The 27,684-nt window shown below is 47.3% G+C and overlaps 1 long non-coding RNA gene across 1 annotated transcript; it reads left to right on the top strand.

Annotated features, from left to right (window-relative positions):
- On the top strand, positions 1-26,689 carry LOC308059445. Its single transcript, XR_013926244.1, has 2 exons — positions 1-9,747; positions 9,778-26,689. It is a non-coding gene; the product is annotated as an uncharacterized lncRNA (long non-coding RNA).
- Positions 26,690-27,684: the final 995 nt, after the last annotated feature.

The raw sequence follows: 27,684 nt of genomic DNA, 5'->3' as shown, positions 1-27,684 counted from the left end.
CCTCTTCCCCCCCCCCCTAAAAAAACCAAAACAAAAACAAGGGGCACTAGTATTATATTGTGAGTAGCAACAACCAGAAACTTCATCAACGTGAACATGGTATTCATACAACTTTATCACCAGCAATTTTTTTACATATCTGGAATCCACTATACTGTGAATTAGTCCCATTTGTCCACTCAGTGCTAATGCCATTAAAATCAACCTCATTTTCCAAAGCGCATGAGTCCAGAAATCCCTGGACTTGTTAATTTTTCAGTTTTAAAAAGTAATCTTGGTTCCTAAACTAAATTTTATGGAAAGAAATCTCATTGTAGTTTGAAACTACACCCTTGTAACTCTAAGGAAAATTAAGAGCAGACCACCCTTTGTTTGGGTTGGCACTGGAGGGTACTTTAACACCTGTATTATTTTCTTATACCTCAAGAGCAGCCGCTCATTCTTTTTCACTCCAGCCCAGTATTTTTCACCTCTGTCTTTGCCAGTGGTTGCTACAGAAATTTCACTGTGGCTGGGGTGACAGAATATGTGATTTATCACAGTTTCCCGGAGACTGTTGTGAAAAAAGGGGATCCTTTTCTTTTCCCCAGAAGGGTAACTTTGACTATAGGCAAAATACTCTGAAAACTTAGCAATGCTGACAAAAAAAAAAAACCAAAAAAACAACAGTTTTCTTGAGCTCACTATTTTCTTTCCACATTTTTTTACCAAACCCATCACTGCCTAGTGGTTTGCAACTAGCACTTTCCCAATGAAATCTGACTTCTAATTTCATTTTCTGTTTTTGAAATACCTTCATAAAACTCTGCCTTAGCTGACTATAACTGCTATAAAGTTCAGCTTTTCACCAACAGGTTGCTACTGCCAAAGATGAATACAAGTCTTACTTGGCCATGGAGAGATAATGTGAGCAGATACCAGTGGTAAAGGCTGTTCACTATGTAAGTGTGGGTGTATATTTTTGAAACAGAGAATGAAAAAATATACATACAAACTAAAGCAAAGACAAGAAAAGGAGGGGAAAAAAAAACAGAACAGTGCAACATTGCCCTCCTGTTCTTCATCTTGTTTGGTGAAGAAAACTGCAGTGTCATGCAAGAAGTCTTGAAATGGATATTGATTGCAGATGCGGTGCAGCCAAAAGACAGACCTTTGATAACTGCGTATTTCACAAGCTTCTGTTGCCTTTTAAAAGGCAATGCAGCTGTCACAGATTGATGAGGATGCCATCAGGTAAGTGATATACATACAGCTCATGAGAACGGGTACAGTCAGTGCAGGCAAAAAAACACCTCTTGAAAAATGAGCCCTCTTTCCTAGGAGGTTTGGCAAGAACTAGCAGAATCGGTTAAGAAACCCCACTGCCGACAGTGAGCCCATATCTTGTTCCCTGTTTTTAGGTGCCTCTGAAACTGTGATTTAGGTTTATGTAGTAACCAGCGTGGTCCTGATGCAGGTTCCTGCTATAACCAGTTTTGTCCTCACGCAGCTTCAAGACAAATATCCTCTGTACATCTGCGCAAGTATTCAGCATCCTGAAATGCAATTTGCCTTAATCAGAAATAGGTTTTGGCCTGCTGCTCAGTGATAACCAGCTGTTATGGCAGAGAGGAAGACCCAAAGGGCCATCCCCCCCAGACCCAAAGGCTGCAGCTCAAAACCACTGTTCTGAAAACCCACCCTCCAATGCTGCATGGGCAGCATGTCGTCTGTCCCCACCACAGGCAACCCACCAGCCCACCGAATGCTGAGCCTCAGCATCGCTCCCACTCCACCTCCCGCCCACGATGCCTTTGTGGGCAGCTGCAGTGGGGAGGGCAGCTGGCAGGCAGATGGAGGGCAGGCAGCTTCACAGGAGCTGCCAGCCACTTCCCGGGAATGGTGGCAATGCCGCAGCCCACCGTGGGTGTCAAAAACGGATGAGTTTCTCAGGCCCAATGGTGTGTCACCCTCTGGGTCTTGGCTTCCCTGCCAGGGAGGATGGGGAGAGGAGCCCCCACCAGGGCTGACCCCTCTGGGCAGCATCATGCAAAGTACAGGACAGTGGGAGGACCAATTGTCCCCAGACTGGGGCATGGTGGTGGGATGCAAACAGGCATGTACAATTGCCTTTTGATGCACGCAGGATGGGGAGTACAGAAATAAGGTCAGGACTGCAGGGATGTGAAGAGGAGAGAGCCAGGTCCCAGGTGAAGGCAGCCTGTTGAAGCTGTAGAGGTGTCCCTACTAACGTCCTGGCAAGATGGAGGTGAGCTGCCCACCTGGGGAAGCATGGCGGGGAGCAAAACATGATGGATAGATGGGGGGCTTGGCATGGTCCCATCCCCTGCACTGTCACCCGGGGCAGCCTGAGTGGGGCCCACTGCTCATTGCTGTTGTTTTCTCCCATGAAAATCCCAGCCCATCTACCTGGCAGGTCAGCAGGGCTGGGTGTCTCTGGGACTGCCTGACCTGGGTGCTGCTCTCAGCCCCTGCTGCTGCCACCCAGAGCTGCATGCTTGTGGCACATTTCCCTGCTGTGCTCAAAGGGCCACGTCTTTCGGCGGTATTTTTGCAGCAATAAAGCAGCATTTTCACTAAGCGAAGCTGCATTTTAATAGCAAGTTGAGAGGACTGTTAAAAGCTGCAGCAGGCCCTGTTTGGCGCCAGTCATTGCTTTTTTTTTTCCTCCTCCATATGTACCCCATATGCAAGTACAGCTGAGAAGCTGACATAGAAACTTTTTGTAAAAGGAGAGAAACATCTGAAGCTGCCCTGAGAAGGATGTTCTGGGGTTTTTAATTCTGCTTTTGCAAGAGCTTGTGGAGACCCCAGAGACCTCTTACATCTGCACTTTTTAATTCCATCCTTGCAGGTAATTAATAACTTGGATAACTGTAATGGGGGTGTAGGGGAGAGACCTTTCCACTACTGAAACCCTCTCCACAGCCTAGCTGCTATTCAATGTTTTGTTCCTGTGCCATGAGAACATCTCCACGGCTGACACAGCATAAGCAGGTGGGTCCCAGTAATACCAAACCACTACTTTGCACAGATTTGCATGGCTGTAATGGGTCTGGGATAGCAGAGATGGGTTTGCAATAGATCTCCCAGCCCAGCCTCTCTTAAAGCCCCTCCACTGCCATGAGTCATCATGAGGCATCCAACACCACCAGATGCATCAACCTACCTTCATGTCAAGAGTCCCTCCTAGCAGAGCAGGGGGTCACTCAGAACAAAAACCCATGTCCAGGCTTGGTTTTACGACCCAAGTTTAGCCACAGAAGAGGCATAGCAGTCCCCTGCTCTGTCAATTGGGAAGTCATGCTCACAAGCTCCTGCTTCAGTTTCAGCTGAAGAATTCCTTGACCTTGGATTCATGGGTTGCATATGGACAGGCTTGTCTGTGTCTTTTGCTCCCTGCTGCTCATAGGCAATATTAACTAGTTTCCCTTCTTCATAGACCCATGTGAAATATGCCACAAAATAAAAAAGACATTAAATAACCTCTACACCAGTGAAAATGCCTTGAACTTCCTTTCAGGCCCTGAAGCACCCTCAGTGCTCACAGGATTCACCTTGGTTTCTAAACCAAAATTCACTCTTTAATCAGGAAGCATGAGAAATACATAGATTTGGGGGGCAAATCTCCACATCCTTGCATTTCTTCATTTTAGTTTTCTCATCATCCTGGAGAACTTTTGGGGATTAAGTAAGAGTCCCAAAACTCTCTTTTTGAAACCTCTGGCTTGTTCATCAAGTCTCCAAATCTGTCTGTTCTGACTCACTTTGTGCTAATGGTCATGCAGCTATAGACAGGATCATACTTGCTGTGAAAGGTGCTCCTCTCTTCCTGCCTCCCTTCCCATTGTTTTCTGCATGGCACTCTGAGTCCCCCACTGAGTACTGCCTTAGCGGCTCATACACATCATCACCATGCAGCTGCTCTCCGTGGGCCCAGGGACCTGCTGCTACCCAAAAGGTGCCCTGTGGAGAAGCTTCTGCTCAAGGGTCCTCCTATGACGGCAGGTGGAGGGGACATCAGTTCTTGCATGCATCTGACTAAATGGAGGGTATGTTCCCAAAACTAAATACATAGAACCATAAAATCATAGAATGATTTAAGTTGGAAAAGACCTCTGAGATCCTCAAGTACAACCATTAACCTAACACTGCCAAGTCCACCACTAAACTATGTCCCTAAGCACTGCATCTACATGTTTTTTAAATACTTCCAAGAATAGTGACTCCACCACCTCCCTGGGCAGCCAGTTCCAATGCTTGACAACCCTTTCAGTGAAATTTTTTTTTCCTAATCTCCAATCTAAGCCTCCCCTGGTGTAACTTGAGGCCATTTCCTCTTGTCCTGTCACTTGTTACCTGGAAGAAGAGACCGACCCCCACCTGCCTACACCCTCCTTTCAGGTGGTTGTAGAGAGCGATAAGGTCCCCACTAAGCTGCCTCCTCTCCAGGCTGAACAGCCCCAGTTCCCTCAGCCGCTCCTCACCAGACTTGTGCTCCAGACCCTTCACCAGCTCCGTTGCCCGTCTCTGGACACGCTCCAGCACCTCAGTGTCTGTCTTGTAGTGAGTGCAGTCTCATCAGTGCTGAGTGCAGGGGGACAATCACTGCCCTGGTCCTGCTGGCCACACTATTCCTGATACAAGCCAGGATGCTACTGGCCCTCCTGGCCACCTGGGCACACTGCTGGCTCCTGTCCAGCCGGCTCTTGACCAGCACCCCAGGGCCTTTCCCACCGGGCAGCTTCCCAGCCGCTCTGCCCCCAGCCTGTAGCACTGCCTGGGGTTGCTGTGACCCCATGCAGGACCCGGCACTTCTCCTTGTGGAACCTCATACAATTGGCATCAGCCCATCGGTCCAGCCTGCCCAGATCCCTCTGCAGAGCCTTCCTGCCCCTGAGCAGATCAACACTCCCACCCAGCTTGGTGTCGTCTGCCAGCTTACTGAGGGTGCACTTAACCCTCTCGTCCAGATCATCAATAAAGATATTAAACAGGACTGGCCCCAGTACCAAGCCCTGGGGAACACCACTTGTCACCGGCCACCAGCAGGGTGCAACTCCCTTCACTGTCACGCTTTAGGCTCTGCCATCCAACCAGCTTTTACCCCAGCAAAGAGCACACCTGCCCAAGCCATGAGCAGCCAGGTTCTCCAGGAGAACGCTGTGGGAGATAATGTCAAAGGCATTATTGAAAACAAGGTAGACAACACCCACAGCCTTCCCCTCACCTGCTAAGCAGGTCACCCTGTCACAGAAGGAGATCACGTTCGTCAAGTAGGATGGGCCTGATCCCCTGGTTGTGCTGTACATGTCATGTATTGGCACTCAAGATGACCTGCTCCATAACCTTCCCCAGCACCGACGTCAGGCTGACAGGCCTGTAGTTCCCCAGATCCTCCTTCCTTATGGGAATCACATATGTTAACTTCCAGTTAACAGGGACCTCCCCAGTTTAGGTGGGACTGTTGATAAACGATGGAGAGTGGCTTGGTGAGCTCCTCGGCCTGATTCCTCAGTACACTCAGGTGGATTCCACCTGGCCCCATAGACTTGTGCGTGTCTAAGTGTAGCAGCAGGTCACTAACCATTTCCTCCTGAACTGTGGGGACTTCATTCTGCTCCTTCTCATTCCTGTGTTCCAGCTCAGGGGGCTGAGTACCCAGAGAACAACTGGTCTTACTATTGAAGACTGAGGGGAAGAAAATATTAGGTACCTCAGCCTTTTCCTCATTCTTTGTCACAATGTTCCCCACCACATCCAATAAAGGATGGAGATTATCCTTGGGCCTTCTTTCTAATGTATTCCTAAAAAAATGTTGCTTATCTTTCACAGCAGTGGCCAGCCTGAGTTCTAGCTGGGCTTTTGCCTCTCTAATCCTCACCCTGCATAACCTTACAACATCCCTACAGTCCTCCTGAATTGCCTGCCTTTTCTTCCGAAGGTGGTAAACTCTACATTTTTCCCTGAGGTCCAGCCAAAGCTCTCTGTTCAGCCAGGATGGTCTTCTTCCCTGCCAGCTTGTCTTTCGGCACATGGGGACAGCCTGCTCCTATGCCTTTAAGTTTTCTTTCTTGAATAATGTCCAACCTTCCTGGACCCCTTGGGCCTTCAGAACTATCTCCCAAGGGACTCCATCAACGAGGGTCATAAACAGGCCAGTCAGACCTCCGGATGTCCAAGGCAGCAGTTCTGCTGACTTCTCCGATAACTGAAAACTCTATCATCTGATGGTCGCTATGCCCAAAACGTCCTTCAACCACCACATCACCCACCAGTTATTCCCTGTTTGTAAACAGCAGGCCCAGCAGGATATCTCCCCTGGTTGGCTCACTCACCAGCTGTGTCATCGAACTTGCCAGAAGCATTTTACACATGGAAAGACCCTATGACGTCATCCTCTATTTTTTTAATATTTGTCAAATGTATGCTAGCATAGAGAAGTCTCCAACTAATACAGAGTCACAGGCTTTCCCTGCCCAATTCCCAGACCCAGATTTCCACTCTTGTTTGTTGTATCCTTGAGCTTCTACAGCTCCTCTAGCATGGTCTTGCAAGTAATTTGGTATTACTTGTATTTCAATGGTGTTCAGCACTATCACTGTGCCAGACACTGTCTAACCAGGCAAGTCAGACAAAACAAGGGCAGATGTAGAATTTCCACCTCCATTTTACAGTTAGGCCAAGAGAAATTATGCGTAGATCTTAGCATGACATTTAAAAGGACCAAAACTGCAGCAAGAAAAGCTTTTTGTAAGCTTCTGAGACTCCTGGGTGGCCATAGTGCCTGTGTTTCCCCCAGCAAACATCCACTTTCTTGAAGTTCTGGTCTTTTTTCCCACATAGACCACAGGGTTTGTGACCTTTTCAGTGCCATGCACAAGTGAATGAGGGAGCAGGCTTCCCCAGGATCCCCACCACCCTTCCCAGCTGGTCCCTAACCACCAAGGATGCCTGCCTTCTTCCCTAGCTGAAACCCATGTCCCATTTCCAAGTGTTCCATGGTGGCAGTGCCTCGCTCCCAGCAACATGTCCATGATGGGGTCACCTGAGGACCAGGTGCTTCAGCCCTTGTCATCCTCACAAAAATCATGAGAACCGACAACTGGCTGTTAGCTGCTCTCTTCTGCAGTGCATTTTGAAACATTACCTCCCTTTTCATGGCCCATCAGGACCCCTAAGTCCCTCTCTGCTTGTTATAACATACCAGGAGAGAGATGTGTTCCTCAGCTAAGAGAAACTGGGAGCTGCATCCCTTCCCATAGGGAGCTGAGAAGGGCTACCAGCCACATACGGGACCTCGTCTGGGACTAGCTCACTGAAGACCAACTCTCAGGCAGCATCATTGTCTCTCAGCAGTAAGATGGAGAAGCAGATGAGAAAGGAAGAAGTATGGCAGGGAGTAGACCTGAGGAGTGATGGATTTAGGCAATGGACTGTGACAGGGAAAAGTATTTTTTGTACAGTTTTCCATATTGTCTACTGCAAAAGGTAATTTTTGATCCTATTTTGACCTTTGATTACATTTCAGTAGAGCAGACAGTGACACAGTATGTGATTCTCTTACTCCTACAAAGAGAGTTTCTTTATAAAGACACTGCACTGTAATAAACACGATGCTTGATGGTACTTAAGTCACTTTTCTATGGGGAAAGTTAGGCAAAATGTTCAAAAACCTGTGGCAATGAATATCTTTTCTGTAGCTTTTAAGAATCATCCTTCAATGGAGACACAATTCACCAGAATATCCTATAGGGTAGAAAAGGTAAGAATTGTTATTTTCTATTAAAACCTTTAGGACATTTTCTACAGAAACGTCTTTAAAACCATTAGTCTTTAGGAGATCTGAATGCCTCTGTGTTTTGTTCTACTGCTTAAAGTGTTGTTTTAGAACCACTTCAGCCCTGTCAACATGTGTCTGCCAGACAATGCAGCTGATATGAATTCGCCATTAATTGGAGAATGGGGCTTCATGTGTACCAGACTAAGTGACTGACTTTCAAAGTGCTGTTATTATGGTTGTAGACTGCATTTGGTTGCTTAGAAACCATCCTCATCGATGATTCAAGTTTTCTCCTGATAGCACGGATAGCACCTTTATTTTTCTCTCAGCAGTTGTCAGGAGGAACTATTTTATAAAAACCACTGCAAGAGGCAGTATCCCTCCATGGATGGGCAATAGTGTAGCTGGCATGTTGATTTAGGCCCAAGAGGTACATTATTCCAAAGGAGCAAAAAATATTTTAGAAAACAGCATTTGTCAGCATGATGCTCAGAGACCTATGGTTCGGCTGGGGGAAGAAGAAGAAAAACACTTCCCCATCAACTGGGAAGACATATCTGACAAACAGCATATCTAACAAGCAACAAATGCTGAGAAGAAGGTCTCTGTAATGTTTCATTAAAACCACAGACACATTACCAATGTGGACTTTAGGCTGCAACTCATTAGTAAATGAATTCTATCTGTGACAGCCTTGTCAAACCCAAGCTTTACTGATTACATTTGGCTTTTAGGCAGTAATCCCCAGGGAAAGTGATTTATTTCAGCACTTGATGAGTTACTCCATCGATGGTAGTGATAATGACATTATCTTGACATAGGTTAGCGTTTATAGGCCTCTTGGAAGGAGTGAGTGTTCAAGGGGGATTTCAATTAAGACAGGAGGGAGGCCAAGCACAATGGTGTGAGAATAGATAGAAATGTTTGGAAAGCGCAGACCACCTGTAATAGCGGAGGGTTTTACAAAGCTGAGCAAATGCTCCGCTGGCCACCTTTCACAGGCCAGAGCAGAGAGCGCTGAGATGAAATGGCCGCCAGGTTAGACAGCAAGCCCACAGCAGGGGGAGGCTGCAGGCTGCCCACCGCCATCCTTCCTGCCCCAGGCCAGTGCCCTGCTGGTCTGCAGGGGCTGAGCAAAGCTGGCTTCGTCTCCTCATCTCACAGCTAAACGGGGGGCTGCAAAAGGGAATGAAACTCTTCTCATGTCCTGCTCCTGACAAGGAAGTTTTTCCAGGTGTAATGAGGAAAACAAGTTGAATGTGTGGTTACCAGGGGCTAATGATGTGCAAAACCAGAGAGAGCTACAAACACAAGCAGAACAGAGTTAGGATGCTGTGAGGAGCAGAAACAGGGTGTTAATGCCTAAGACTAACGCTCACATGCCTCCTCAGTAGTCAACGAAGAGAGAAAGGGGAGCAGAGAGGGACAGATCAGAGCAGCCAGCAGCTCTGACTCCCCTCTAGACAATCCTTTTTTCTTCCAGTGTCCTTGGATCAACAGAGAGATGTTGGGTTCCTTAAGATCAAGGGAATACTCCCTTGAAGTCCAGGCATTAATCTTGCCAAGGGAAATCACGTTTCAGGTTCACACGTCTGCCATGGTAATTCATGCAATACAGGGCCAGTGGGCCAAAGAATAAATACTCACCTTAACAAGTGAGACATGGAACAGGAGCTCCAGGAGAAATAGGAGCTGCCTTTGAGATACGTCTGATATAGGTACCACAGGTGAGATTGCTCTGCAAGATCCCAAGTTCTTGGGATCCCAGTCTGACCTACAAAGATGCTCCCTGCAATGCAAGGGGGTGAAACCTGAGCCTGGCCAAGGCCAGGAACCAAGGCTGTCTCAGCAACAGCTATTTGGAAACCCCTTAGTTTGAGAAGTCTTTTCCAGCTTAGAAGAAATCAAACAGGGATCTGCAGACACTTGACAACCCTTTAGCAGATCTAAGTGTGTCTGTTAAGGCTTCTTTGTCATTCAGCTGGCCTAGCAAGGCTCCTTCTCTGGGAGGAACATAAAATTGAAGCATGAGCACATTTGAGGATTGATGCATTCATAATCTCTAAAACAACATCACAATCTCAATTCTGCTGATCTGTTTTTACAGAAGATACCGCAAAAATTTACCCTGTGGTGGCAGCAGCATCTGTGGGCCTTGTGCAAATTCAGGAGAAGATTTTATGTCTGCTGAACTTGTTCTGTCAATTTTCACTCAAGAATATGCCTCTCAAAGTGCAATGAACATGTGCCATGTCATACTGATCCGGTGTTGCTCTAGCTGTAACAGCGAAAGCAAGAACAGCTTGTCTTTTTCAGTAATTAACTCTAACCTGAGAAGACACAGGTAATTGCGTGAGTAAAGGCTATTACCCCTCCAAGAAATAAAATTTAATCTGCTTTTTTTTCAGCACCAGTGTTCAGCTGGACTACAAAGTTTTTTCTGTTGCAAACCAGAAGCATGATATGATTAAATAGTAAATCTACTATTACTGGTTTTAAGGCAATGACACCTTTTAATATCTTAAGCAACACCACGTCAAGTGAGTTTGAGATGGAACCCGCAAAATTCAGTGACAACTTTTGGGAGGGAGTCTAAACCATAGGTAGCAAATGACTGAATTTCAGAAAAACGTATTTTCTTATTTAGAGAAAAAGGGGCAGAATGTTAGGCTAGTCCATAGTCCTGAAAGGGCTTTTCAAAATAAAAAATGTGCATATTAAGTCTTTCACTGGACTGGCATCACAGATATTGTGAAAAGAAAGGAGTGGACTTCAATTCACCAAATGACCATGGTTATTTTAAATCGTAATGAATGGTTATCCCGGAGCAATTGTCAGCAAAGAGGAGTTCTGGAGGAACTGCAGAACATGAAGAACCGAAGACATGTTTTCTCGGACACACCTGGCTCTGGCTGTACTGGGGGCAGTTTATAAGCAAGCCCCTGCAGGGCACCAGCTCCTCAGTTCCCAGGAATATTGTCTAGGGAACAGCTCAGCTTATGAAGCAGTTAGAAGTGCTGTGTGTGAATTAAAATATAAACTATAAGGCTAAATGAAGTGAATTGTTTAGCCATAAGGCTAGATTACCAAATAATGCAGAGAATAATACTTTTCATCATGTAGCTATATTAATTCCCATACACACCATTGAGTTTTGGAAACAATATGGGTCAGAGCCACTAGAAATACGTGGCTGCTGCGCTATTCCAAATGGCCTGTCTGTGCTGAGGACAATGCAAAATATGATTTTATTAATTTTTCCATCTAATTTCATGGCACTCAGCAGTGTTTGTGCCTGCGCACAATGACAGGCACCAATCCAGAGCCTGAACTGGCACAAGCTAGGTTTGTTCCATCTACCCCAACAAAGCCATGCTGATTTACACCAGCCGAAATCCGACCCATATTTTCTGCCTTGGGTGGATTAAACTGAATTACTTTTTTATGCCTGACCCACAGCGTTGGGATATCCCAGCATTACAAACCCAAGGGTATCCATCTCTCCCCTCAGCTGTAGTAAACTCCCATTCAAGCCAATCTCACGACAGATGCCTGGTGAGAAGCAGAAATTGTGCTGTGGCACCAAACCCATTGACTGGTTGGTGTGGCCATGAGAGGTCACATGCCAGGGTTTCTGGAGCCCTGTGGGGCTCCAGGGGCTCACAACGCCTGCCCTGGCAGAGGCAGCTTTCAAGACCAGACCTCCTGGACTGCAGGTCCTGAAAACCAGCTTCTGAGACCTCCCCCACAAGGAAGAGGGGTTTGGTCCTTCCAAGGGGTCCCCCTCATGCTTGGTCCAGAGATGCCTTTGGAGTGCCCTTGGTCTGGTGATGCTGGAGAAGGGTGAATGTGGGGCCCTCATCTGTCTTGCAACATCGTTTTGTCTATCAGTGCTCCACACATGTCACCCTCCTGCCGGCTGTCTCTGCCTCCTTGGTTTTCTACCACTGAATTACCCTTCTTGAAAGCTAATATGGAACAGGCAGAGTCAAGTGTAAATGCAGGGTTTGCAGTTTGCCCTGAACATTTCCAAGTCTTGGACCAACAGGGGAGAAGGGAGTACTTTCCAGGAGAAGATTTAACACCCAGGTCCTGCCACTTGGACAGTGACCATGCTAATGATGGCCCATGGGCAGAGCCACTTGACACAGGCCCACTGAGGATGTCAGAAGTCAAATCAGTTGGGACTTCAGAGGTTAAAACACAAGCACCTTAGATTGCCTCCCTGCGCCAGAATCAAGCGGTGGCTTGCCCAGTTCCCAGCATGATCCATTGCCCATGGGAAGTGCTGCTGAATGAGGACACGTTGCCACACTGTCCTGCGCTCACTGCAGTTTGACAAATGCTTATAGAGCAGCATCTTACATAGAGCCCATTGTAGTAATCATGCCTTAGGGCTCTGTCCTTTCTTTCCAAGCAGAAGAGGGTGAAAGCATGCATGGAAAATATTTCTCACTGGGCACATGGGTGTAGAGAAATCCAACAACCTTTTCCCCCCATGCTTCTCAGCCTGCCCACCCTCAGTCATGCTCCTCTCAGCCTTCTGGTTTATGCAGTTATTAGGACAGTTTAGGGCACCTTCAGGTAAGCAATTTGCAATAGAGGGATTATTGCCTGGTCCCCAATTAAACAAGTTCCCTGGTGATGGGGCTACAGAGTAGACAGGAAGAACATCCACCACAAAATGCATGGTGTTCCCCTCTGTGCCACCCTAGCATGCTACATGCCACAAGGCAGCATGTATCTTATATCCTAGCTCTGATAAGGTCAACGGTCACCTGTTCCAACAGCATTAGGCTTTTGCCTCAATTTTTTTTTTTTTTCTGCATGGAATTCAGCAGTCTCTTATGTGAGGAACATTGGCCAGGTTTGTTTTGCAAAGCATAGCTGGGAACGTCATGCTGCTTGTCTTCCATGTAGGAACAAACCAATGGCTCGGGTATAATAATTTTAAAATCTCCTGTTGCTAAACTGTACCTCTATGGGGTTGATTTCACTGTGTCCCTTCACTTGAAGACATGCTGAAATGCAGCTGTTAACTGTAATGTCTATCTCCTTACGTCTCTGAAGAGTACACACCGGTTCATTAATTTTGCCATTTCATCTAGGAAGGATCAAATCTGGAAACTTTTTTTTTTTTCTTTAACTTGGTAATTACACTGTGAGAAAACAGAGCAGAAAGGAAATTGCTTCTAAAGGACATGGTAATAAACATGTCACGTATATCACTTAGCTGGGTTGTGTTTATTATTAATTCAGAATGGGAGAAGACTCGAGTTGTGGTGTAGGAGCATAACGGACTGGTTCTCCTGGGAGTGCAATTCCAGACTGCACTGCTTATCCCACATTTGCACCAAGGGGACCCAGCCCGTGCTGCACACCTCATTAGCCAAGCGAGGGACCTGGGAATCCTATTGCTGCATACATTTCTCCACAGCTCAGCAGCAAGGAATTCCCTAACATTTCACTCTCTGCTAATTTCCACTAACTGAGGATCCAACTATTTTTAATTAAACCAGTATGTACTGAGAATAACTCCTCTGACTTCACATTAATGCCAGCCAACAGAGATGAAACTCTGCCTTGTAGTGCCTCCTCCTCGGCAGCTGTCCACCTGGTGAACTTCAGCTATGATTTACTGAACTCTGGCACTTGTAGAGATAAACCTAAAGATGGTGGCTTGATGATGAATCTCAGACAGGACTCGCGGGGCAGTGGATGCAAAACCCTAGGGAAAGTCTCCTAAATTTCACTGTAACCAAGAATTCACTTTTATCTTTAAAGAATGCATTGATTCAGGACAGATTTGCTATCCTACTGCTTTAGATCACTCCCAAGCTGTAAAATAGAGTTAAAATTGTTAAACAAGTAGCTACTTAACCTGGGTTTACTGCTGCTTTGCATAAGTGAAATGGCAAAAAGCAGCTTGCATGAGTAGTTGAATCTGGCCAAAGCTTGCCCGGATTCTTCTGTTGGAATAACTTCCTTTATAGAAAGGCCATGGATGGGCAACCAAGCAGCCATTACAGGTTGGCTTTTGGCTAACGCTGGAGACAGACAAATGGTTTGGGCACTCAGTTGTATTGTGGAGCTCCTTTGTTTTTAGCAAATCCTGGCGTAGCTCTGCTTGGAGGCATGAAAGTGGGGCAGCTGCACCAGGGCCCCCAGGGCAGAGTCACCCTGGCTTTGAAAACGAGGCAAGGTAGGAACAAGCTCTCCACAGCGCAAGCTGGGACCCTGGAGCCATCCAAAGATGCTGAAATATCGCTCAGATTTAGGGAGGACATTCAGATCAGTTGGGTTTGGATCACTTCATGGAAGTGAGTGCACAGGAGCGATGCTCAGTGAGGAAACGGATGCTTGGATGGGAGCTGGGTCATGGTGATGTCCAGATCCAACAGGGCCAGTTTAGTTCTCGGTGGCCAGTCCCAGGGCAAATACTAGACACAATCAAAAAGAAAAAAGTGCACGCATAACCACAGTTCCTTTGCTGTCACATGAAGTACATTTCTCAGGGCACGTATTTTGAAAGATGTACATTGGCCTTTGTTTTTTTCAGGAAATTAAAAAGGTGGCATCCACCCCCAAAACTGTTTCTGCCTAATTTAAGTTAATAAGCTCCACCAAGACAGCAATTATTCTCCTGTTTGGCTGCGGCCTCTATTCATTATGTGTGTGTGTGTATATTATTGTTATTTATCAGTAATCTCCTTGGAGCTATACAATGACACAATATTATGACATTCGCTGCTCCCAGAACTTGCTATACCAAATACAAACAAATGATCAGCAAGAACCATAACAACTGAGCTACTGATCTAAGCCAGCATTTGATCTGTAGCTGGGAATTTGAGCAATTGAAACATGGCTTGTCAGATTGTCAGGACCTTGAGTTTTTATATGATCCACCAGTAAAAGTGGGTACTTTGGCTAGGGCATATTTGATGCACATTCTTTCAAGGATGCTAGGGCTTTTTCCTTGGTTTGGGATTTTTTCCCTCACACGTGGCATTGGTTTGAAAGTATTTAAGTGGTGATTATCCCTTATTTTCCTACTATATTGGCAACAGTGAATCGTGGGGATAAACAGAATATATGCAATGGTGAAGAAAAAAAAAAAAAAAGCACATTTCTGAGTTAAGAAAATGAATTGTGGAGCAAAGACCACAGTGCTATTACACAAGCTTATTCACTGATGGAAATAAGTGCTGTGGCAGGCAATTATTTCCAGACCTTACCATGCAAGAAAGGCAAACTGTTTGCTGGAGAGCATTCATGAGGGTCAGATGATGGAGGGAAAGGCCAGGAAGACAAGAAGGAAAGCTTTCACATCCTTTTTTCAAGCTGTCACATGAAAGAAATGCCTGCAGTAACACTCAGTGAATGTGAACAGGGAGATGTTTGCAAACTGCCAAAACGTCCTTCAGTGGGGTAGACAGAGGAGGGAGAAGAAAATTATCATGAAATAAAACAATAAGAGAATTGTTGCCATTTCATGTTATTTTTGTCATCCAGAGCTGAGTGAAGAGAAATGAGTTGTGCCCATCCCGTACATGCTACCATGATGCTACTATAGGTGTTGCACAGCCTTCTCATGTGCTGCTGGCGAAGGGCAACTCGGTGGGGTTGCTGGTGATACACCTTGAGTATTTAATGGCAACCAGGAGGAACCCATCACAGTAAGAGCCCAGTCAATGGAGGTCTTGGACTTGATTCACCATCACATGAGAAAAACAGTAGTTCTAAAAGCATGTGCTCTGAGCCCTGTCCCAGCTGCAAAATCACCTGGGCTTGTTCAAAAACCATACTGGTCCCTGCAGCACGTGCATGCACACCCAGTATGCCACATGTGCTTATAGACTTCTGCTTAGCAGGCACAATTCTATCTGCTGTTCAGCCCTGAGCTGGCAGCCCCTAGATGACAGGCATCTACCCGAGATAGCGGGCAGAGACTGGCTCCTTAGAAGGTCCAGAGTTGCCCCTCTCCCCTTGACCACAGAGGGGACCCCAAGCACGCATGCTTCTACCACACAGGAGTGGTGGGGTGGCTCTGGACCTGCAGGCACTTGTATGACAGTCCCAAGGCTCAAGTGAGCTGGCAGCAGTGTGCCTGTTCCTGTGGGCACAACAGCTCCGTTAGCCCAGAGACCTGCTCAGGGTGAAGTGATGCTGCAGAGAAAGCTCCTCAGGAAGCGCAGCCGTTCAGGAGTAAGAAAGCATGTCCTGCTACTTATAGATAATGGGCTGAAAAACGGGGAACAGAGGTCAGGAGTAGACAGCCAGTTCTCACAACGGTGGTGTGATAGCAATGGCCTTCCATGGGGGTCTGTGCAGCAACCTCGGCTGCTCAGCATCCTCATAAATAGCCTGGAAATGGGGTGAGGAGCGAGGTGAGAGAGTTTGCCACTGATAAGAAGTTATCTGAGTGCAAGGACACCCTGTGAGAACGGCAGACAAGGTGATTAGTCAAAGGGCAGATGAAATTCAACACATGTAACTGCAAAACTGGGTTTTCGAGGAGGGAAAGAGAGTCCTAGGTTCATGCGGGCTCTGCACAAACCGCTGCTGGTTAAGAGCCGGGTCCTGTGTTTAGTGTCCACCAAAGCATGAGCTCAGCCCTCAGCAGTCAGGAAAGCAAGTCAAGCACTAGGAACCTTCAGGAAAGGAACAGAGATCTCAGAGGTTAGCAGGGGAAGCATCACAAGCCCTGTCTTCCCTCCTCCCAAAACATCTGGCCACAGCTGGAGATCGATACTGGGCTGGATGTGAAACAAGCCTAACCCACACAGTCAAGCTTCCTCTGTTGGCATGGTATCACCTCAGTACGCATCTAGGGTGGGAGATCTCTGCACCACACAGTGCCATGGACATATTGTTCCTCTCACCACACCCAATAAAATGAGAAGATATGCAAATAATATGAAAAAAACTCCCCTGTGCCTTTCTACAAAGATAGCACAGTCCCAATAAATGAATGAATTTATTCCCAGTCCTCAACAACAGGGTGTGAAAAGTCAATACCCAAAGCAAACATAACAGAATACTGACTTTAGGAAGGTCTACCACATTGTTTGTCAGCTGAAAGATGGTTTTAAAAGCCTGTAGCAATAGGTTTATTGCCTGTTATGGCAGGAGTCACCTGGCCATGCAGCTATGCCATGGGGCACCCTCTCTTTTACCATGAGTAGTCATGCTTTTAGGGTACAGGTCTTGTTGCAAGGCTACTGCAAGCAGCTGGACAGTTTGCCATGTGTTTTCCTTCCTACAGCTTGAAATAATTCCTGGGGACGTGTTATATCCTGAAAGCTGAGACAGCCCCGGACTGAAGGAGCCAGAGAGCTGCCCGCACTCTCATTTTGGGAACCAGTTGCTGTGTCACAAGCAGGTAACTTACACCAAAACATTCGTGTTTCAAGCCTTGGATTTCTCCCCCAAAGGAAAGACTATACCCATATGGGCTTGAAATAAGCGGTGTTAATGAAAGGTGTAATAATGTGCATCACGAGAGGAAAGGGAGTCTTTGCTTTCACCTCAGATGTCATCCTTGCTGCTATGGGAGCCACTTCTCCCAAAACTGCTAGGTGCCACCCCAGGGTTTGGCAGCCCCTTGTACTGAGGTGTTGGCAGCCCCCACTGCCCCGGGGACAGCAAGGGATGGGGCAGCAGGGAGAGCTGGTGGAGGACAAACAGTGAGAGTGCAGGGCATAGGCACAGAGGCATAATGGGACATGCATTGGGGACCACTGGTGACACGCAGGGGGGTTGGTGGGATGTGTGGAGGATGTAGGGGGCACACAGGGACATTCATGAAGCTGCAGAGGGACATGTGGGACACATGGGGTGCATGCAGGGGCACAGGAGACACACGAGGGTGAAGAGGGACACATGGAGGTGGAGTGGGAAACATGGGAGCGTGGCAGGACATGTAGAAAAGCATGGAGGGACAGGTGTGGGAGGACAGCAGGACACAGATAAGATGTTGGATCATGTTGGGGCACATGGGTGCATGGGGGGAGAATGTGGGAGCATGGGGGAGATGTAGGGGGCCAGGCACAGTAGGGCATGCTGTGACATAGGTGGCAGGATGCATGGGGCCACACAGTGGGGATACACTGGAGATCAAGGGGAGACACACGAGGCTTCTCTGGGCAGGTGTGCCTGCCTCCTGTGGGGTCCCACATGTGTCCCAACGCCACAGCCTGTGGTAAGCAAAGGCACTCAGAGGGATGCACACACTTTGGGGGCCAGAAAAGCGGCCCCCAGCAGCCCCAGCTGCACCATTGTCCCCATAAAAAAAAAAAAAAAAGATATTTTTTTTATACACAGGAAAACATATGCAATAAATACATATATAGAATGATACATGTCTATATACTTACAATTAATTAATATATTTATGAAATAAGAAAGCAATAACAGCCAAATAGTGGATCTGGATGGCAAGTGAAAAGCACAGTGAAACCTCCACCCACCAGAGAGGAAAGGCAGTCCCACACTGGTAAGGTGATGCTGGGGTGGTGGGGCCATTAGTAGGGCTCTTGGGGGGACACCTCAGGTATGCTCCCTCAGCTCCCAGAGCAGGCAGGGTTCCTTTTTCCCTGGCATCCTCTTCAAAAGGGAGGAAAACAACCTGCCTGTTCATTGCAAAGCGTGCATCTGCCCCAGTGAAACCAGCAGAGGAAGTGTCAGACCCCACCCTGCAAAAAACCCACACATGTGCGAGTATGTATATATAGATGGCTCGGGGGGCGGTGGCTTTGTGGCTGAAGCGGGCCACAGCCTCCCCTTCGTGGCCATGGTGGCTGTGCCTGGGCTCTGACCCCGTCACCGCTCCACGGGCGGTGGGTCTACCCAGCCACCCGGCGCCTGGGCTGCTGAGGCTGCCGACAGCCAGGAGCTGGATTATGGGAGGGGGCTCTTCATTTAAGCTGAGCCTGCCTTTATCTATAACTCCTGTACAGCTCTTGTTTGGTCTAAATCCACTGACAGAAGGATATAGGTGGGAAGCAAAGAGTGGATGTACTCCTTTCCCTTCCCTCCATCGTGGGAAAGGAGGGCGTGATTTCCTGGTGTCCCAGGGGGGAAGAGGGAGACCCGTAGCGAGGAGTTTTGGGTGTCTGGGCAGAGCGACCCACTCTGCCTTGGAAGTAGGACTCCTCAGCTACATTTGGCCAAAATCCATTTTTGTTGTTGAATCACCCTCATGTCCCTGAAGATGAACTTTAAAAGAAATATGCTACAGCTCTTGATGTTTTCCAGTCCTTAGGAAAAACTGGTAGATTTACTTTTCTTCCAAAAAAAACCCACAACTCCAAGTAAACTATTACAAGTTAATTTAAAACAGTGTTTCTACAGCCCGCTGCCTTTCTGATAACAAGAAGCAAGAGTTTGGTTGGATTTTTTTTTTCATGTTTACTTTAAATCAATTCAATCTTTTCTTTTTTGCTCCTGCCACTTGTTGAACTGCAAAGCAGGGTTTGTGCTTGGAGTGCCCGTGACGAACACCAGCAGGAGTTACCACTTGCAGCATAAACAGCCTGGGATTTGCGGTTGCTGCTCTGGTGCCTCCTCTGTCTGCAGTCCCACATGGCCCCAGGTCTCACCCTTTGGGTCAAGGGGACATTCCTGCCAACTTGCATTGTGCCAGTTAGTGGGATTTTGCACTTTCAGCCCCAAAATTGCATTTGAAGCTTGGTTGTCATGCTCAGCACCACATGGGTGCATTGCCCCAGGTGGGAGGGGAACCGATGTGGGTGACACCCCTCTGGTTGATTCCTCTGAATGGAGGTTCAGCTCTGAAAGGAGCTCAGCAGCTGCCTTGGAAATGGGGTGCAGCCCGGGGGGGCTGCCAAAGACCCCCCTGGTGCCAGCAGGGACCTGCCCCAGGACCTGTCCCCACAGGGTGGGTACCCAGGGTGGGGAGAGGGGAAGAAAGAGCTGCTGGAAGACACTAACAGTGCTGAAATTAAAAATGGAAAGGAAAAGGAAGAAAAAAGGGAAGCCAAAGTATAAATTCAGTTACTTTTCAGAGCCAGGGAGGAGTCAGACAGTTACACAGCCTTTACTCAGCTGCTGCTGCTGCTAAACTCTACCAGTTGAACAAGTCGAATGAGTAATTATCAGTATATGTCAGCTGTTATTTCAGTCCTGGCAACATCTGCATTTACAGAACATCTGGGGGTTTTGTGAAGCTGTTCTATAGTTGACATATTGGTATTTAATTCTTCTTTTTTTAAAAGAAATCTTCAACCTGTTCCATGAGTGCTATGCTAGCAGTATACATGAAAATGAAACTCAGCAGTCCAAAATTACTATAAATTAATGAACTTCTCCTTTCTATGGTTTTCCCCAGCCTCAGAGCCCTGCCTCGTGCTGCTTCATTGTACTGACTCGAAATAAACTGAATAGAAGTTGCAACATCTTAGCACATTTCACATAAGGATATTTCTGGCACATGCTGAAAAGCATCTATTTTAATGGGATTTGAGAGAGGGAGGGTTTAACAGTTTAGCTGGTTTTTGGGAGGAGGTGCCTGCATCAGTAGCAACTGAGGCATCTCAACAAGAGAAAAAGAAGAAGAAGAAACCCCTTGGGAGAGAGATGCTATTGGGTTGTTGAAGTTTTCAGATCTCAGAGCATCCTCTATTTTATTTACAGCTCCTCTGTGACTAAATACCATTTTCCAGTTACTATATTGTGTTTTTTTCAGTTGGGCTCCTTATCCTTTCTCTGAAGCAACATGACCGCATAGTAAACTGTTTTTGAGGAGCGTTTGCTGTTTGAGGTTAGAAGCTGAAACCACATAGTTCCTTATCTTGCCTTTCTGCGACTGTTTTTATATGAGCGAGTAGGGCAAAAAAGCAAAGTGCTAACAACCGAAGTCTTCTTTTTCCCCTCTCCACACCCATATTTTTGAGGCCACAGTCCCCTCTAGGACCCAGCTGCTGGCTCTCTGGTTTTGTTGCCTGCGGACCAGGTATGAACATGCTTCCAAAGGGTGGGCAGGGAGAGGAGGCAGGGGGCTGATCTGGGAGGTGGAAAGCAGTTACCAGCCTGGCATCGCTCCCTCTGAAACTTGTGTTTGTGGCTTAGGAAAAAGGTCTGAAAGATGCAAAAAAGTTCATTCTGCTACCTTTCTTCCCCAGACTTTCAGTGTTCATTATTTAATGGCTGCTAAGTCTTGCTAGAAAATGTGTCTGGACGTGAAAGCCGGTGAGAGTCTTGCTTGGTACCTGGGGCACTGGGCAGCGTGGGGGTAGGTGGTGGCTGGAGTCTGTTCTCCTGGGATGCAGGTTGGCATCTGGTGTGGGAAGGTGGCAACCGTCACTGCTGCCATCTGAAATAGCTTCAGTAACCCCCAAGGGAAGGCCTTTGGATGAGCCCAGGTGACAAAATCTTCTCTTGTGGTTCAGTGTTAGGTTGCAAGGTTATTAGAGACTTCTAACTGGGACAGACTGGGTCACCTTCCCAGGCAGGGATGGGGGAGTCCTGGGGGGGCTGCAAGCATCTGGTCCCTGCACTGCACCATGCACCTAGAGGCCTTTCAAACCCGCTCAAGCTTTCACAAGCCTTGAAGAGCATTTCGAAGGCATTTGTTTTTCACATGCTCCAGTGGTCATGCTGGATACATCCCAACATGACATTTTTATACACACATGCTGGTACAAATCATTTTGTGAGGCTACCTCATTGCAGCCTCCAAGAATTGCACGGGGTCAATAAAGTCTGGCCAAGCTGGGTTGGGTACTTAGTCCTGATCTTTTACAACAGCCATCCTTGGGCTTCTGTGGCTTTTTAACTCGATGACCTTTAACTAAGAGGGAAAAGATTAAAAAAAACCCAACAAAAAACCTCCAGCTTCTCTAGATGTATCTGATATGTTCTTTCCAAAGAGTTGTTCCTTGCTGTGAGAAGGTACCCAACCATTTCCAGCATCCTTGGGCAGACAGCATGAGCACTGCTTCCTGTGCTCCCTCCCCACACGTTCATCACATTGAACCAGCCCTGTAGGAACAAATGGCACCAAAATCTGCCCCAGTGCACTGGGAGCACTGGGAGGCCAAGGAGGAGGAGGAAGAGGCAATGAGCGTAGGAGCTGAAGTGTATTGTGACGAAGAGCAAGTCAACAGCACATAGCTGACCAGGTAGCCTCATCTTCTGAATCTGAAGGCTGGATTTGGGATTTTTCTAGTGGTAAATGATCACTTTGATCGACGGATTGATTTCTAAGTGAAAACATTTGTAGTATTGAATCCTGAGCGGCGTTCATTATTTGCACTCAGCTGTCAGCGAATTACACAGATATTTTGCCTGAGAAATAGAATTAGTTTCATTATCTGGAGACCCGTCTTGAAAACACAGCACTGATAATGACACGGGTTTAGTGCTGACTCTCAGAAACTCCAGCTTTGTCCTTGAACAAGATGGCCAGGGGAGCTGTGTTTAGACAAATGCTTCCTGCTGGCAGAAGCTATTTCCCCATCTCTTGTCAAGGTCCATGTGAGCCCGGGCAGCTTCACCTCAGCGGCTGACTCCTCCCAACTGCCAGACTCTTACCTCAAGGTCTAACCTGAACCCTGCTCCTCCTTCAGCTTCAAGCCATTCCTCCTCGCCTGCCACCTCCAAGAGCAGAGCAACAGCCTTCCTTCATTTCTGTTGGTCTCTGCCGCTAAAGTCCCCATCCTCTCCCCCGTCACTTCTTCCCAGGAAGGGCCCTTAGTGACCCCAAGAGTGATGTGCACAGGTCTGTATCTTCTGTGTATTACAGCCAGATTTTGTACGCCTTTCCTGAATACCAAAGGTCAAAAACACAAACCGTATCTCAGGTTGGCCTCCGCAGCTTCATTAATGCCATAGCTTTTACCTGTAACCCCTCCTCCCTAAGGGACCAGCCATCATTTCACTTCCCAGTGTTTGTTTCCACAGCACTGCAGCATTACCCTAACATTTGCCTTGCTGGTAACTGCTTCCCACCCCCAGAGGCTTGGCAGGGGTTTGGGTTCACAGTTGCAGGGTCCCAGCCAGGGTGGCGGTTGCGTGATGTGACAGCATTGCCATCCCACCATGCATGACTGGTAACCTTCCCCAGCGGAAACTCCTGACATGGCATGTCACACCTGAAAGGGCATCTTCTTAATAGCTACTTCATCAGCCTAGGCACAGCAAGGCCTGATGTCTCTTGGACATGAGGATGCGTTGTCATTCTTCCCCTCCTTCTTTGTTCGTTTGCTTCTACAGCTGGTAGAAGCCACCAGCACCCAGGGTAGGTGCTGGTTGGCTGGGGATGTCTGTGGTTGGAGCTGCAGGGGGGATGGGAGACCAAATGGCCCCTTGTGGGGATGGTGTGAGTGGACCAGAGGTGTCCCTCCCCCAGGGCATCCCAACGTTCCCTGCCTGACCACCAGCCCAGGTACTGCTGCAGGTCGCTGTGAGGGTACCATGTCCCATCCAGAGGCAATATAATCCAGGTCTGGAGGGAGGTGCCTCCTCCTTCCCACTGGCTATCAAGGAAGTGGAGTTACCTGCTCAGCTCTAGCTAGTTGTTAATTATCTACAATTAAAACCTGTATATACCACTCAGGGTTAAATTAAGGTTTGCAAAGTGCCTGGGAATGAAAGGCATGCTGTGGATGCGCAGTGTCACTGCTGCTGAAGGTATCCACACCTGCCTGTGCAGTGGTGGGAGACTGAAGCATGTTTCCGTGAACTGGAGCTAGCTGAAGAATTCAGTGACTTCTCTCCTTCTTTCTTTTTTTTTTTTTCTCCGTTTTTTTCTCTTTTTTTTTCCTTTTTTTGCTAATTCAGCTGTTGCACGAAGGGAGGGATTGACAGGTGACAGGTCTTACGGCATGTTCAGAATCGTGGGTTGACAGCATCCTCCCTTCAGATGCTTGCGGAAGGCGCAGCACATTTGGATGCTGTAGGAGGCAGACCAAGCAGCCAGCGCCCACACTTCTTGCAGCTTATCCCCACTTCACCCTTAGCGGGTCAGGGGCAGCGCTGATATACTTGCTTTTGCCAGTCCTCAGTGGGCATTTCTCCGTCCAGCCTCACCCACATCCCCACTCTGCCCATCAGAGCACCCGAAATCTGGCGCTGGCCACAGGCCCGCCTGTGGAGGTGAGCCCAGCCCGCTGGCCTTGCTGGAGGCTGAAAGCATCCCTCCATGTGACCTCCTTGCCTTGGCCCCTCTCAGTCCCTTTCTCCACTTTATTTCCTGTGACAAATTTGCCGTGCTGGGTCTGTGGAAAGCAGCTGGAAGGGTTTCATGCCCGCAGTATTTTTCTCCTTCTTTATCCCCCTCAGCAGGCTTCGATCTATTCAAATCTCCCTTTCTTTTTCTTTTCTTCTTCTTTTCAGCGCAGCTTCCTACAGTTTCAGCTTTTTGGCTTGAAATCTGTCTTTCCTCTTCCCTGGTGCTTCCTCCTGCATTAACCCTTCATGTGCCATGGGCTTGCTTTCCACAGGCACGTGGAGGTATGTTTTAGAGCACGGTGGAAAGCCACTGCCTTTTCAGTTGGAGGGCTGCCACCGCTCCCAGCTTACCCCCTTAACCTCCCGGAGGTGGCAAGGGCATCAGCCGCTTCACCCTACAGGTGCAGACATGGAAGGGAAGAGCATCGGGGTGCCGTGCCTTCAGCATGTATACAGCCCCTCACCCTCCCGTGGGCTTTTCCGGGAACAAGTGGTTGCAAACCCTGTGTCAGAGCCATTGGGACATGGGGTCTGCTTCTCCCCCCAGCTCTCCTTGCATTGTTAGGATTTGTCATGAAGTTGCCAGCATCTGCTCAGCACAATGACACAGCTTGGAAGCCACTGGTGAAGAAACCAGCCTGATGCCCCGGCTGAACATTGTTGCCTTTCAATGCCCCCCTTTCCCCCTCCTTTCTCTCTTTAGCTTTTTTCTAATATTACAGGCAATGCCCCACAAAGCCACATATAAGGAAACCCACAGCAAAAAGTTTTCAGGGCACACTACAAGCTGTGCTGGCTCCATCCTGCAGATGGATAAGGTGGGTAGATGCCCAGCACTTTGGCACACAGAGGGACTGCAAGATCAGTCCTTTAGGGACACTCAGGGCACATAGCCACTCCATGTCACAGCTGCCTCTCTTGGTATGTGCAACTGTGCCCTGGGCTTGGACAACCCCAGTTTTGATGGCATAAATGCAAATGCATTTCTGGCCGTCTCATGTCTTTTGGGGACTTGCCACAGCCTGATCCAGGAAGGCCAGCAGGCAGCTGCTCTTCCATTTGGCAGATGCCTGTGCAGCTGGGAGCCTGTACTGGGACACCAGTATGATGCCCTGCCACCAGCCAGCCACGCTGCTGGCAACTGTCTGTTCACATCCAGTGCTTGGGGGATGCAGGTACCCATGAGCTCAGCTGTTGCCGTATCAGAGATGATGGTTTCACATTATTAGATAACAGTTAAAATAGGACAGGTTGAGTTATCTGAAGGGAACGGGAAGTCTCACTGGGCTCCTACCAACCCAACAGCAAGGAGCTACAACACAAAGGACATTTTTGCTTTTATAGTGATTTTAACTATATGGATAAGCTGGTCCAGAGCGGGTCAATCTGCTCTCACCAGGATGGATTTGTGTGATGACTATATGTATGTCTGTTTCTGGATGCATACACTGTGTGTATACTATCTTCTGTTTTATGATGGAACTTCTAAAAATATTACTACTATAATTACTACAAAAAAATGCTTATATGCACAACAGTGTGACATTGGCACCCACTTCCCAAATAGCCAGTGCATGATGGTTTGAATCGGATGTGATGCTGAGCATGCTAATTCCTGGAACAGATCCCCAGGTACCAGAGTTAATCATCTCGTGTTTACGCTCCAGACCCGGCAGCTCTTTTGCTGCATTTTTGTTTAAGAAATTTATTTGCCAAAAATATGCTCTTGCTCATCTGGAATTTTTATGGACATTAAACAAGCCAATGTCAACAACGCAAGAGTCATCCTTGCTGGGCCGGTCAAACTCATCTCTCTTTTTAAACAAGGCAGGTGCTCCCAGCTCCCAGCCCTGCCAGCTCCATGCCCCCATCCCCGCAGCAGCGTGTGGGACATGCTCAGCACTCAGAAACCCCAGCCTCATCAAAGACAAATGGCAAAGGAAAGACACCCACCAAAAAAAATAAAAGTCACTTTAGAAATGCTCTTTGCTACCTTCACTTCACTTTTTCTCTATGGTTTTTGTGTTTTTTTTTTTTTAATTTCATATAATTTCATGGCATTTCATTAGTGCTGCATATTACATAATAATCTCTTATTGTTTAAATTCAGTTTCATTTTAAAACTATTAAAACCATCTGCCACTTAGTAAACACTAACATATTTTCTTTCCTAGATCAAAGTGTCTCCCGTCTGTGTTGTAATGGAAGTTTGACATTATTTTTTTTACAAGACAGGCAGGAGACACTTTGATCAGGTGCCAAACCATTTCACTACAACAAACAGGCAACACTCTGAGCTAGAAATGATAAGATGTTATTATGCGCCGTGATGATTTCATGACATGTCAGCCATAATGTTAAAAAAAAACCCTACAGAACATATAACATTAAAAACGTCAGTGTGAAATTCCAGGTTTTAAAAAATGAACAATTTATGAATTGAAAGCGTTCCTTTTATATTTTTCCTCTACAGAACTGTGACCTTTCTGTAGCATTTTTTGACTATTTTTTTTTTTGCAATCCTTTTCATTTCAACGAACCAGTATCTTCAGTCAAAAACAATCCACTGAAAAAATTCTGACAGAGTTAACTTAAAAAGCTTTTCTTGAAAGCCCTGTTTATATACAAAAGATTATTGTCCTTGTCAGAGAACAAAAGAATCACCTGCTGGCTTTTTTGTCATTCCTAAATAAATTAATTGCTTGAGGATTATTTCATCCATGTTTCTCAAATGCACCGCTCCCCACTGGTCCCACCAGACCGCGGTACACATTTGCCTTTTATCCTGGGACACAGGATGCCTCCACAGAGAGCCCCCGACTTTCCAATAACACAAATACTGCAGCTACACGCTGGGGAATAAAAAACCATGCACATTGTCATTTCTGTCTTAATTTGCATGCTGAAGAGGAGAAGGGCTCTTCCATAGTCGTCTGCACTCAGCGCGCGGGCATCAGAGAGGGGCTGGGCACAGGAGCTGCAGGTGGAGCAGGGGAAGGCAACCAGACCCTTCCCCCTCCCCCTAAAAGGGGGGCTACTCCTGCTTGGCTGAGCAAAGCTATTCCAGCTTTCCATGTGGACAACCATAGCTGAGAAAGGGCTAGTTGTCTCCAGCATGCATGGCAGCTGGAAGGGAGGTCCACGGCTCAGGGTAACTGGTAGCAGAAGGGCAGCAACACGCACAAGGGGAGCCTGTCTCACCAGCAGGGAAAGATGAGCACTTCTTATTTGAAAACCACAATTTATTTCACCCTAAAAGAGGTGAGAAACCTCAGGGGCCTAAAATTTGTTTCTTTACAGTGATCATAAAGGAATCAAGGATGACTGTGTTGCAGAAACCAGATAAAAGTTGCATCTGAGAAATGTCTGACTGGGTATTAGGGAAAAAAAAAATCACAGAGGAAGAGGTTGCCCTGGAGGGCTGTGTAGGATTTTCATCCTTGGAGATTTCCAAAATTCAGCTGGACACAGCCCTGAGTGACCTGCTGTAATGCCAAAATTAGCTCTGCTTTGTGTGAGGAGTTGGATCAGATGACCTCCACTGTTCCCTTAAAGGTTCAGCCATTCTACATCCATTTATGACATCCCTACGATTATACGGGATGAATCCCAGTTTAAGAGATAACAAGTATCAGGTTTGCCCAAACCTGATTGTGTGTCCTTACCTGCAGCCCACTGCAGCAATGGCATTTGCTGTGTCAGTGGTG

This window comes from Falco punctatus (genome assembly GCF_963210335.1).
Source record: "Falco punctatus genome assembly, chromosome: 2".
NCBI classification, from domain to species: Eukaryota; Metazoa; Chordata; class Aves; order Falconiformes; family Falconidae; genus Falco; species Falco punctatus.
This window is presented reverse-complemented; position numbering and strand designations above follow the sequence as displayed.